The sequence below is a fragment of the Ictidomys tridecemlineatus genome, chromosome 1 (genome assembly GCF_052094955.1).
Source record: "Ictidomys tridecemlineatus isolate mIctTri1 chromosome 1, mIctTri1.hap1, whole genome shotgun sequence".
In the NCBI taxonomy this organism is placed as follows: Eukaryota; Metazoa; Chordata; class Mammalia; order Rodentia; family Sciuridae; genus Ictidomys; species Ictidomys tridecemlineatus.
In genome coordinates, this window is record NC_135477.1 from 148,660,635 (window position 1) to 148,673,055 (window position 12,421).

The 12,421-nt window shown below is 36.6% G+C and overlaps 1 protein-coding gene across 10 annotated transcripts in view; it reads left to right on the top strand.

The window, feature by feature from the left end:
* The window catches only part of Trpc7 (transient receptor potential cation channel subfamily C member 7), a 316,931-nt gene that overhangs the window by 190,911 nt on the left and 113,599 nt on the right, over positions 1 to 12,421 (top strand). The gene's annotated exons all lie outside the window — the stretch shown is intronic.

Consider the following 12,421-nt stretch of genomic DNA (forward strand, 5'->3'; position numbering starts at 1 on the left):
GGACCTGAACAGACACTTCTCAGAGGAGGACATACAATCAATCCACAAGCACATGAGAAAATGCTCACCATCTCTAGCAATCAGAGAAATGCAAATCAAAACCACCCTAAGATACCATTTCACTCCTGTAAGATTGGCAGCCATTATGAAGTCAAACAACAATAAGTGTTGGCGAGGATGTGGGGAAAAGGGCACACTTGTTCACTGCTGGTGGGACTGCAAAATGGTGAGGCCAATTTGGAAAGCAGTATGGAGATTCCTGGGAAAGCTGGGAATGGATCCACCATTTGACCCAGCTATTGCCCTTCTTGGACTATTCCCTGAGGACCTTAAAAGAGCACACTATACGGATACGGCCACATCAATGATTATAGCAGCACAATTCACAATAGCTAGACTGTGGAACCAACCAAGATGCCCTTCAATAGACGAGTGGATAAAAAAATTGTGGCAGCTATACACAATGGAGTATTATGCAGCACTAAGAAATGACAAAATCATAGAATTTGCAGGGAAATGGATGGCATTAGAGCAGATTATGCTAAGTGAAGCTAGCCAAGCCCTAAAAAACAAATGTCAAATGTCTTCTTTGATATAAAGAGAGCCACTAAGAATAGAACAGGAAGGAAGAGCATGAGGAAAAGACTAACAGTAAACTAAGACGAATGGGGGGAGAGAAAGGAAGAGAGAAGGGAAAACATATGGAAATGGTAGGAGACCTTCAGTGATACACAAAATTATAAGAGGTTATGAGGGGCAAGGGGGTGGGGGGAAAAAAGGGGGAGAGAATTGAACAACAGCAGAGGAGGTAGAGAGGGAAGATGGGAGGGGAGGGGAGGGGGGATAGTAGGGGATAGGAAAGGTAGCAGAATACAACAGTCACTAATATGCCATTATGTAAAAATGTGAGTATGTAACAGAAGTGAGTCTGTATTATGTATTTGGGGAGTTCAAAACCCAATTGAGTCGAATGTATGAAAGATGATATGTCTTGAGCTCTGTAATGTTTTGAACAATCAATAAAAAAAAAGAGCCTATTAAGTAGTTTAATCCTTAGTTACCAATATCAAATATGAACTTGTATTAAAATCATAACCTTGAAAAATGCATAAAGAAACATACCAAAAACTTTGATGACACTAAAAATGCATAGAAAAGAAACATAATATGTAACAATAGCTACATACGTGATGCTTAGCAAGTTCAATTTCAATGGCTTTAGGGTCTCCTCCAACAGGTTTCTGTTCACTTAGCAAGCCCTCAGTGTGCGTCAGCCATGCCAAGAGCTCATCCAGAGCATGCTGGAAGTGACCCAGTGCTAACAGAGCACCCTCCAGCTTGTGCTACGAGAAAGCAGAGAGAAAGAAGATCCATCTATGAATGACCCATATTTATAAAAAAAGGGCAAAAATCAATTGTTTTCTTCTGCCGATAAGCACATCCCACTGAAAGCCCAATCAACATACACTGCCACATTTTTAGTTTGATCTTCTTTCTTTAAAAAATGGCATAAGCAAAAAGAGCTCTAATAAGAGAATCTGTCACTTCAAAAGTTTATTTCCATAATTGCCTGATTTTATTTTTAGTAATTATTTTACATTAATGCCTAAAATCAACAATGCTTAACTTCATAACCAAAGTCTTGGTGTTTACCTGTCTGTTGATAATTCTCTCATCCAGGCTATCCCATATCAATTTCAGTTCCATTAATGGGTCTTGAACTGTGTGTTTGTCACTTTCTTCTGTTACTTTTTTCAGCAAAAGTTCTGCTTGATGGTTCAGTTTTTCCATTTCTATCTGTTGTTGATAGGCCTCTGACTTAAATTGCTATTTTAAAAAAGAAAGATACAAGGGATTTTTTTTAACACATTGGTAATTTTAAACAAACAAAAATCTGTAGTTAAATCTTTATTCCAATTCATATTTCCTATTGTAGGGAAGTGAGAAGGAATAAAAATCAAACATGGGATTAACTGATGGAAGAATACAGATAAAAAATTAAGGAAAATGTTTCCTCTTTATTCATTGTTTCTGGTGAAAAGATATTTCTATTTAAATTTTGATATTTCATTTTTGTTCTCTACAACAAAATGAATAAATATAGAAGTCTGAGCATATTCCAATATCTAATTGTACACTAAAAATGAGTTTGAAATGATAGAAAAGATGAAAATAAAATATATATTAACATATATGAAAACCAGAAAACAATGTACCTAAGAAACTCAGTATTTCTTGCTCTAAAACATACATGCATCTTGCATCCCCTGATAATTTTTTTGTGGTTATGTTACATTCATTAATATTTAGTCATTCCTACACTTCATCCTTCGCTGACACAGAGGAACACTATTCCCTGACATGGTGCCTCTTATAATACAGACATGTAGTTAATAACCTTGGCTTTGCCAATCAACAGGTTAGAAAATGGTTGCTTGTAACAGAAAATTGTCCTGTCATAAAATATCTTCATAAAATATTTGAATCTGTATTAGTAAAAAAAAAAAAAAGAATTAATACCAATACTTTTCAAGTTATTTCAGGATATATAAAAAGAGGGAGCTCTGCCAAATTCATTCTGTGAGGCCAACGTCACCCTGATTCCGAAACCAGACAGAGACACCTCAAAGAAAGAAAACTACAGACCAATATCTCTGATGAACCTAGATGCAAAAATCCTCAATAAAATTCTGGCGAATCGGATACAAAGGCACATCAAAAAAATTGTGCACCATGACAGATTCTTATCAAGCCTCTAGCCTAAGCAAGCCTCTGGGTTGGGTGCTCAAATGAATAATGAAGGTAAAGTTCCCACCCTCAAGGAGCTCACTGTCTAATGGAGGAGACAGACATTCTTCATACAACCACAAAAATAAACACAGCATTACAAATTATAAACTACAGTTTTCAGAGAGTTAAGTCAGTGAGGTAGATGTGTGTGTGTGTGTGCGTGCGCGCACGGGTGGGGGATGCACGTGTGTGTGTGTGTGTGTGTATGTGTGTGTACATTCACATATCTGAAGATTTTCATAGAAGGCAATGTTTTACTGAAACCCAAGGGCATAAAAGAGCAAAACAGACATCAAGGAATGGAAAAGAGGGTTCTGGGCATGGGAAAGTTACATGAAATAACACACTGCTGAGAGGGAAAAGGAGGCTCATTCAGAAAATTGCAAGTATCATGGTATGGATCCATTGCAGGGAGTCAAAGGAAGAAGAAGCAGGTGATAAGGGTGCTGACCAGGACCTCAGACAGGGCTTTACCTTTAGTGACCATGTAAAAAGCTGGACTTCATTGTAAGTTGATTCAACTTACAGAATAGACCAGGTCTTTAACTTCTCCTCTAAGTCAGAAGCCCAGTGGAGTAGGAAGAGAGCAAGAGAGTAAGGTAGATCCCAATCTGCCGTCCTGACCTTTGAAGGAAGAAGATGTTGACTTCCAGACTTGGCCAAATTATTCACTGCAAAGCATTGGCAGCACAGAGATATTGGAAGGTTGAATCAAAAGTGATAATCCCAATATGGAAAGGGTCCCACTGATTTTTAATCTTTGCACTGCATGTTCCAGACTCTGAAGACATCTTTGTCCTATTTTAATTTTTCATTCAAGTGAGGGAAATTGTTGAGTCATATCTCTAATTTGTGTTAAACTGGAGCTCATTTTAGCATAAATATAAGCATGGAGTAGACCTTTTCTTCCTCCTCCTTTCCCCTTGAGGTTTTATGGTGTTGTGACAGACTAAAAGGAGACAGAGTGCAGGCAAGGCTTTCTGAGCACCCAAAATCCTCCTTGGTGGACACCCAGTTCAGTCAGGGTGGGTGTATTGGTTTTCTAGTGCTGCCATAGCAAACTATTAAAAACTTGGTGATGTAACACAACAGAACTTTATTGTATTACAGTATTTAAGGCGAGACTTTAGCAGGGCCATGGTGTCTCCAAAGGTTCTCAGGGAGAAACCTTTCTTTCCTCTTCCTAGTTTCTGGTAGTTGCCACTAATATTATCTTGTCAACACATCCCTCCAGTCTGTGCCTCTGACATCATGTGGTGGTTTCCCTGGATATTTCTATGTCTCTTCTCATAAGGGTGGCAGTCATTTTGGACTAAGGGGCCACCCTACTCTAGTAGGACTCCATCATAACTAATTACTCCTGTAACTACCCCATTATCAAATAAGATCACCTTCTGAATTTCTAGGAAGGATAGGCCTTGGAGTAGGGGACACTATTGAGCCATACACTGGGAGAAGTACCAGGTTCACATGAATTAGAGAAGGCTGAGACCAGGAAACAAGGCAAATCTTCAATGGAAAGCAAGAGAAAAGGTCATAAATCAGTTATTCTGGAAAACCAAAGTCAGTCCAACACTAGGAGGTCAGTCTGAAAGAAAAGGATAAGGCTGCTGGTACTACTTATTGCCAGAGACACAAGCACAGCCAAAGATGCTATACTACAACTCCATACAAGTGAGTGGGGGTGGGGGTGCTGGGGAAGAAGGTAGGGTGGATAAAAGGTGGAAATGTAGGGCACAGAAGCAATGGAAGGAAACTTGGTATTGAGGGCATTGCTCCTTTCAAGTATGAGGAAGGCATTTTCTTTTTTTCTGAATATTATTTTAGTTGTTGATGGGCCTTTGTTTTATTTATTTATATGTGGTGCTGAGAATTGAACCCAGTGTCTCACATGTGCTAGGTAAGCGCTCTACCACTGAGCTATAGCCCCAGCCTGAGGAAGGCATTTTCAAGTGTTGGAATTGGGGATAATAAAAATAAAATGTTACTCATTCTAGAATTTTTAGAAAATATAGAAAATCAGAGGGGGACAAAGAAGTAAGCACTAATCCCAGCACCTAAGAATAATACGTGTTTTGGAATGTTCTGCCTAGAGTTCCTCCTATCCGAGGTGCAAAATTTGAATTATTACTGTGAATCAGTTGATGGAATATTACCACCATATTTCTGTTTCCCTTCATAATTTCTCTCCATTCCCATGCTCTCATACTAAAAGAGTCACCCATTGCAATGTATTTATATATTTAAGAATGTTGATATGTATGTATCATTCATTTAAGGAACATATCCTTTGCCTCTACAGTACTCTCAAATTCTAGAGACTGGGAATAACTCAAGATCATTAAAAACCCCATCATCTCTGCCCTCTTGAAGTTTATATTTTAATGCAGGTTACAGAAAAATAATTGTTGATTGGGTATGTTTGTGTGTTTGTAAATTACATACGAGGAGATTATGGCATAAAAAGGTGGTCTTTCTTATTCTCTGTCACTCAGTGCTTTTTTTCCTGTTGTTTCCATGTTATGTGGGTAAAACTGGTTCATTTCCTCTGTCTACCATCTAGTCTTTCATCCTCTGCACAGTCTTCAACTTATTTCTTCCCACAGGGATAGCATACATTGCTTCTAACTTCTTCTTGTCCCTACATTGCTTCTAACTTCTTATTACCTCAAATGAGGCTGCAAAGACATCCCTGTACCCTCTTACAATCTCATTAAGGGACTCCAGATTCAGGAAGGAACATCCATGTTTAACTTCACCAAACACACTGCTGCCCAGAAGGTCTGCCCTGGTTACACTCCCTTGGGGCTGCAGTTTGCCACATGATGCCAGCACTGGGTATTATGCTGCTTTCCATTGTCTGCCAGTTTGAGAAATGTGAAGTCACTTTGATTTACATTTCTCTAATCATTAGTGAAGCTGAGCACATCCTAGACTGTTTAGCCATGTGAATTTCTCCTTACCATGAATTGCCTCTTCCTATCTTTCCTTCACTCCCTTTTAAAAAATTCTTTATTCGTTCTTTTTAGTTATACATGAAAGTAAAATGTATTTTGACATATCATACATGCATGGAGTATAACTTTCTATTTTTGTGGTTGTACATGATGTGGAGTTATGTTGGTCATGTATTCATATATGAACATATGAAAGTTATGTTCAATTCATTTTACTCTTTCCCATTCCCACCCCCACTCTCCCTGTCCAATCCGGTGAACCTCCCCTTCTCACCCCTCACCCCCCACCTATTGTGAGACAACATTAACATATGAGCGAAAACATATGGCCTTTGGCTTTTTGGAATTGGCTTATTTCATTTAGCATGATAGTTTCCAGTTTCATCCATTTACTGGCAAACATTATAATTTCATTCGTCTTTATGAGTGAGTAATATGTGTATATGTACCACATTTTCTTTAACCATTTATCTGTTGACAAGCACCTAAGTTGGTTCCATAGCTTACCTATTGTGAATTGAGCTGCTATAAACACTGGTATGGCTATAAATCATTATATTATGCTGATTTTAAGTCCTTTGATGTAAACCTAAGAGTGGGTCATCCATCAACAAGTGAATTCACTTTCTTCTCAGCAGCACATGGATCCTTCTCTAAAATAGATCATATATTATGCCACAAAGCAACTCTTAGCAAATACAAAAAAGTAGAGATACTACCCTGCATTCTATCAGATCAAAATGAAATGAAATTAGAAATCAAAGATAAATAAAAATATAAGCTACCCCAACACCTGAAGACTAAATAATATGTTATTAAAAGAACAATGTGGTGCAGTAGACATTAAAGAGGAGATTAAAAAAAATTCTTAGAGGTAAATCAGAACATTAATACAACATACCAAAATCTCTGGGAAACTATGAAGGCAGTACTAAGAGGAAAGTTCATTGCATGGAGTTCATTTCTTAAGAGAAGAAAAAGAAAAAGTCAACAAATGAATGACCTAACATTACATCTCAAAGTCCTAGAAAAAAAGAACAAATCAAAACCAAAAGCAGTAGAAGACAGGAACTAATTAAAATCAGAGCTGAAATCAATAAAATAGAAACAATTGAAAAAATTGACAAAACAAAAAATTGGTTCTTTGAAAAAATAAATAAAATTGATAAATGCTTAGCTATGCTAATGAAGAGAAGAAGAGAGAAAACTCAATTTACTAACATCCATGGTAAAAAAGGAAATATCACAATGAACACTACAAAAATACTGATGATAATTAGAAATTATTTTGAAAATTTGTACTCCAATAAAATAGAAAATATCAAAGGCATCAACAAATTTCTAGAGTCATATGTCTTGCCTAAACTAAATCAGGAGGATATACACAAGTTAATTCAATTTCAAGCAATGAAATTCAAGATGCCATCAGAAGCCTATCAACCAAGAAAAGCCCAAGACCTGATGGATACACAGCTGAATTCTATAAGACTTTCAAATACTCCTCAAATTATTTCATGAAATAAAAAAAAGGGAACACTTTCAAACTCATTCTATGAGGCCAATATCATCCTGATTCCAAAGTCAGACAAAGAAACATCAAAGAAAGGAAACTTCAGAATAATATTTTTAATGAACAGAGATTTAAAAATTCTCAATAAAATTCTGGCAAATAGAATACAAATACATATCAAAGAGATTGTGCTCCACAATCAAGTGGGATACATCCCAGGGATGCAAGGTTGGTTCAACATATGGAAATCAATAAATGTAATTCATCACATCAATAGACTTAAAGATAAGAATCATATGATCATCTCAATAGATGCAGAAAAAGCATTCAACAAATTACAGCACAGCTTTATGTTCAAAACTAGAAAAACTAGGGATAACAGGAACATATCTCAGCATTGTAAAGCCCCAGGCCAACATCATTCTAAATGGAGAAAAACTGAAGGCGTTCCCTCTAAAAACTGGAACAAGACAGGGACGCCCACTTTCACCACTTCTATTCAACATAGTTCTTGAAACTCTGGTCAGAGTAATTAGACGAAAGAAATTAAAGGGATATGTATAGGAAAAGAAGAACTTAAATTAGCACTATTTGCTGACCATATGATTCTATACTTAGAAGACCCAAAAACCTCCACCAGAAAATTTCTAGAACTAATAAATGAATTCAGCAAAGTAGCAGGATATAAAATCAACACCCATATATCAAAGACATTTCTGTACATCAGTGACAGATCCTCTAGAAGAGAAACTAGGAAAGCTACCCCATTTACAATAGCCTCAAAAAAATTAAATACTTGGGAATCAATGAAGGAGGTGAAAAACCTCTACAGTGAAAACTACAGAATGCTAAAGAAAGAAAGATGGAAAGATCTACCTTATTCTTGGATAGGCAGAATTAATATTGTCAGAATTATTATTGTCAAAATGACCATACTACCAAAAGTACTATATGGATTTGATGCAATTCCAATCAAAATCCTAATGATATTCCTCATACGAATAGAAAAAGCTGTTAGACCAACGGTACAGAATAGAAGACACAGAGATGAACCCACATAAATACAGTTATCATATTAGACAAAGGTGCCAAAAACATATTGAAGAAAAGATAGCCTATTCAACAAATGGTGCTGGGAAAACTGGATATCATCCACATGTAGCAAAATGAAGTTAAACCCCTATCTCACCATGCATAAAACTCAACTCAAAGTGGATCAGGGACCTAGGAATTAGACCAGAAACCCTATGCCTAATAGAAGAAAAAGTAGGCCCAAATCTTTATCATGTCAAATTAGGCCCTGACTTTTTAACAAGACTCCTATAGTGCAAGAAGTAAAACTAAGAATCAGTAAAAGGGATGGATCCAAACTAAAAAGCTGCTTCTCAGAAAAGAAACAATCAGTGAGTTTAATAGAGAGCCTACAGAATGGGAGCAAATTTTTCCCAACACATATCAGATAGAATACTTATCTCTAGGACATATAAAGAACTCAAAAATCTTAACATTAAAAAAAACCCAAATAATACAATTAATAAATGGACCAAGGAACTGAACAGACAATTCTCAGAATATGATATATAATCAATCAACAAATATATGAAAAAAATGTTCAACATCTCTAGTAGTTAGAGAAATGCAAATCAAAAGTACTCTAAGATATTATCTCACTCCAGTCAGAATGACAGCTATTAAGAGTATAAACAACAATAAGTGTTCGCGAGGATGTGGGAAAAAAGGCACACTCATATATTACTGGTGGCACTATAAATCAGTGCCATCAATATGGAAAGCAGAATGGAGATTCCTTGGAAAACTGGGAATAGAACCACCATTTGACCCTGCTATCCCACTCCTCAGTTTATACCCAAAGGACATAAAAACAGCATACTACAGGGACACAGCCACATCAATGTTTATAGCAGCACAATTCACAATAGATTAATTGTGGAACCAATCTAGATGCCCTTCAGTAGATGAATGGATAAAGAAAATATGGCATATATACACAATAGAATATTATTCAACATTAAAAGATAATAAAATCATGACATTTGCAGGTAAATGGATGGAATTGGAGAATATCATGCTAAGTGAAATAAGCCAATCCCAAAAAACTAAAGACTGAATGTTTTCTCTGATTAGTGGATGCAGATCTATGATGGGGGTGAGGCATGAGAAGAATGGAGGAACATTGGACTGAGCAAAGGGGAGGGTGAGAAGGGATTACGGGGGTAGGAAAGATGGTGGAGTGAGATGGACATCTTTACCCTAGGTACACATATGATTGCATGAATTGTGTGTCTCTACATCATGTACAACCAAAGAATTGAAATGTTGTGCTCCATTTGTGTACAATTAATTGAAATGCATTCTGCTGCCATGTCCAACTAAGTATAACAAATGAAATAAAATTTAAACAAATAACATTTTAAATAAATAAATAAATAAATAAATAAACAAACCTAGGTGTGGGATAACTGGATCAAATGGTGTTTTCAAGTTTTCTGAGGAATCTCTATACTGCTTTCCTGAGGGGTTGCACCAATTTGCAGTCCCACCAGCAATATATGAGTGTAGTTTTTTTCCTCACATCCTCACCAACATTTATTGTTACTTGAATTCTTGATAATTGCCATTTTGACAGAAATGAGATGAAACCTCAGTGTAATTTTAATTTGCATTTCTAATTGATAACTAAATCTAATTGCTAGTGGTGTTGAACAGTTTTTCAAATATTTGTTAACCAATCATATTTCTTCTTCTGTGAAGTGTCTATTCAGTTCCTTTTCCCATTTATTAATTGGGTTATTTGGGTTGTGGGTTTTAAGTTTTTGAGTTTTTTATATATACTGGAGATTAATGCTGTATCTGAGGTGCAGGTGGCAAAGATTTTCTCCCATTCTATAAGCTCTCTTTTCACATTCTTGATTGTTTCCTTTGCTATAAAGAAGATTTTTAGTTTGATACCATCCCATTTATTGATTCCTGATTTGACTTCTTATGACTTTTTATGCTTAGGTTCAATGGAGAATTAAAAGTATGACTGAACAAGAATATGATCTAACAGTAATAGTAAGGCCTGTCTAGATTCTTTGTGGCCTCTTTTGTGTACCATTCCTTCCCCTGAATATAAGGTAGGACCCCTCTGGCATGAGAGTTTGTGATGAAATTTTAGGGGGTGGGTTAGGAGTCTTGTTAAAGAATTTGGTTCCTAAGCCAACATGATGGAGATTTGAGCCTACTTTTTCTTCTAGGAGGTGCAGGATCTCTGGTCTAATGCCGAAGTCCTTGATCCACTTTGAGTTGAGTTTTGTGCAGGGCCCTTTACCACTTTTCAGCATTTTTTCTGTCTTGCAGCATTTCATTTTTAAATATAGGGGTTTAAACCCAGGGATTCAATCCACTGAGCTACCTCACCAGTCCTTTTTATTTTGTCACTGGGTCTCACTAATGGCCTAGGCTGGCCTGGAACTTGAGATCCTCCTACACAGCCCGTGGGGTAACTGGGACTACAGGTGTACACCATCACACCCAGCTTGTCTTGGAGTATTCAAATTTTTCTTGCAAGAGTTCCTTATATATTCTACATAATATTTCCTGGCCTATTTTAGACATTGCAAATATCTTCTTCTAGTCTGTCACTTATCTATATAGGAGTAAAAGAGTGTCATGTCTTTTTAACCTATCACAAGGGTCACAGATGACATTCTTATAACATAAGACAGATTAATAAAAGAAAAGCATGACAAATTTATTTAACAGAGTTTCACAAGTCATAGGATTCTTAATAAATGGAGACTCAAAGACCTGGGGAAACCATTCTATTTTTATGCTTAGGTTCAATGGAGAATGGAAAGTATGACTGAACAAGAATATGATCTAATAGTAATAGTAAGGTCTGTCTAGATTCTCTGTGGCCTAATTTCCATGTCCTGCGCAGCTTTCCTCCACAACACTCTTCTGCTGTGATGTTCTGCCTCATCTTGAGCCCCTAGAAGTGGAGCCAACCTTCTTTGGACTAAGACTTCTGAAATCATGAGCTCCAAATAAACTGTTCTTTCTCTAAAGTTGTTCTTGTCAGGTCTTTTGATCACATCAGTGACAAAGCTAAATAAAACAATATTCCTACCTGCACATGGCAAAATTTGGTCTATTTCATTTCCCACTACCTCCCCTTTGCTTCTACAACTCTCTTCCTCTAGTCTCCATGTTCTACTCTATTAGTCTTCATTCTATTTTTATGCAATCCCTTTTCCCCCTTATCCCTCTAACTTTCATATATTGGGAAAAAATATGACCCTTGACTTTCTGAGTCGGGCTTATTTCACTTATCACATTCTCCAGTTCCATCCATTTTCCTGCAAATGATATGATTTTATTCTTTATGATTGAGCAAAACTCCATTGTGTATTTTTCTTTATCCATATTTTTATCCACTTATTTCTTGATTGATACTGTTTTAGCTAGCTTCTTTGTTGCTGTGACCAAAATACCTGACAATAATAATTTTAATGTGGAAAAATTTATTTTGGAGCTCACAGTTTCAAAGATCTCAGTCCATAGACAGATAGCTCCATTTCTTTGGGCATGAGGTAAGACAGAATATCATGGCAGAAGTGTGTGGCAGAGGAAAGCCATTGGGAATATGTTACCCAAGAAGAAGAGAAACAGAAAGGGAGAGAGAGTGTGTGCTCTGCTCAACAAGGACAACATATAAAACCCAAAGGCATGCCCCCAAGGAGCCACCTCCCCTAGCCACACTCTACCATCCTATGGTTACAACCAAGTGTATCCCTATTAGGGGATTAATACACTGATTAAGTTAAACCTTTTGTAATCCAATAATTTCATCTCTAAACTTTCTTGTACTGTCTCATACATGAGCTTTTGGGGGACACCTAATATCTAAACCATCTTGATTTGTTCCATAAATTGGCTATTGTGAACTGTGCTGCTATAAACATGAGTAGGTATATATCACTATAGTGTGTTGACTTAATTCTTTTAGATAAATAGTAAGGAGTGGTATAACTGGGATAAGGAACCATTCTAATGTCTATGGTGGTTGTACAATCTCATCAACAGTGTATAATAATTCCTTTTTCCCCTTCCTTGCCAGCATTTATTACTATTTGTATTCTTAATGATTGCCATTCTAACT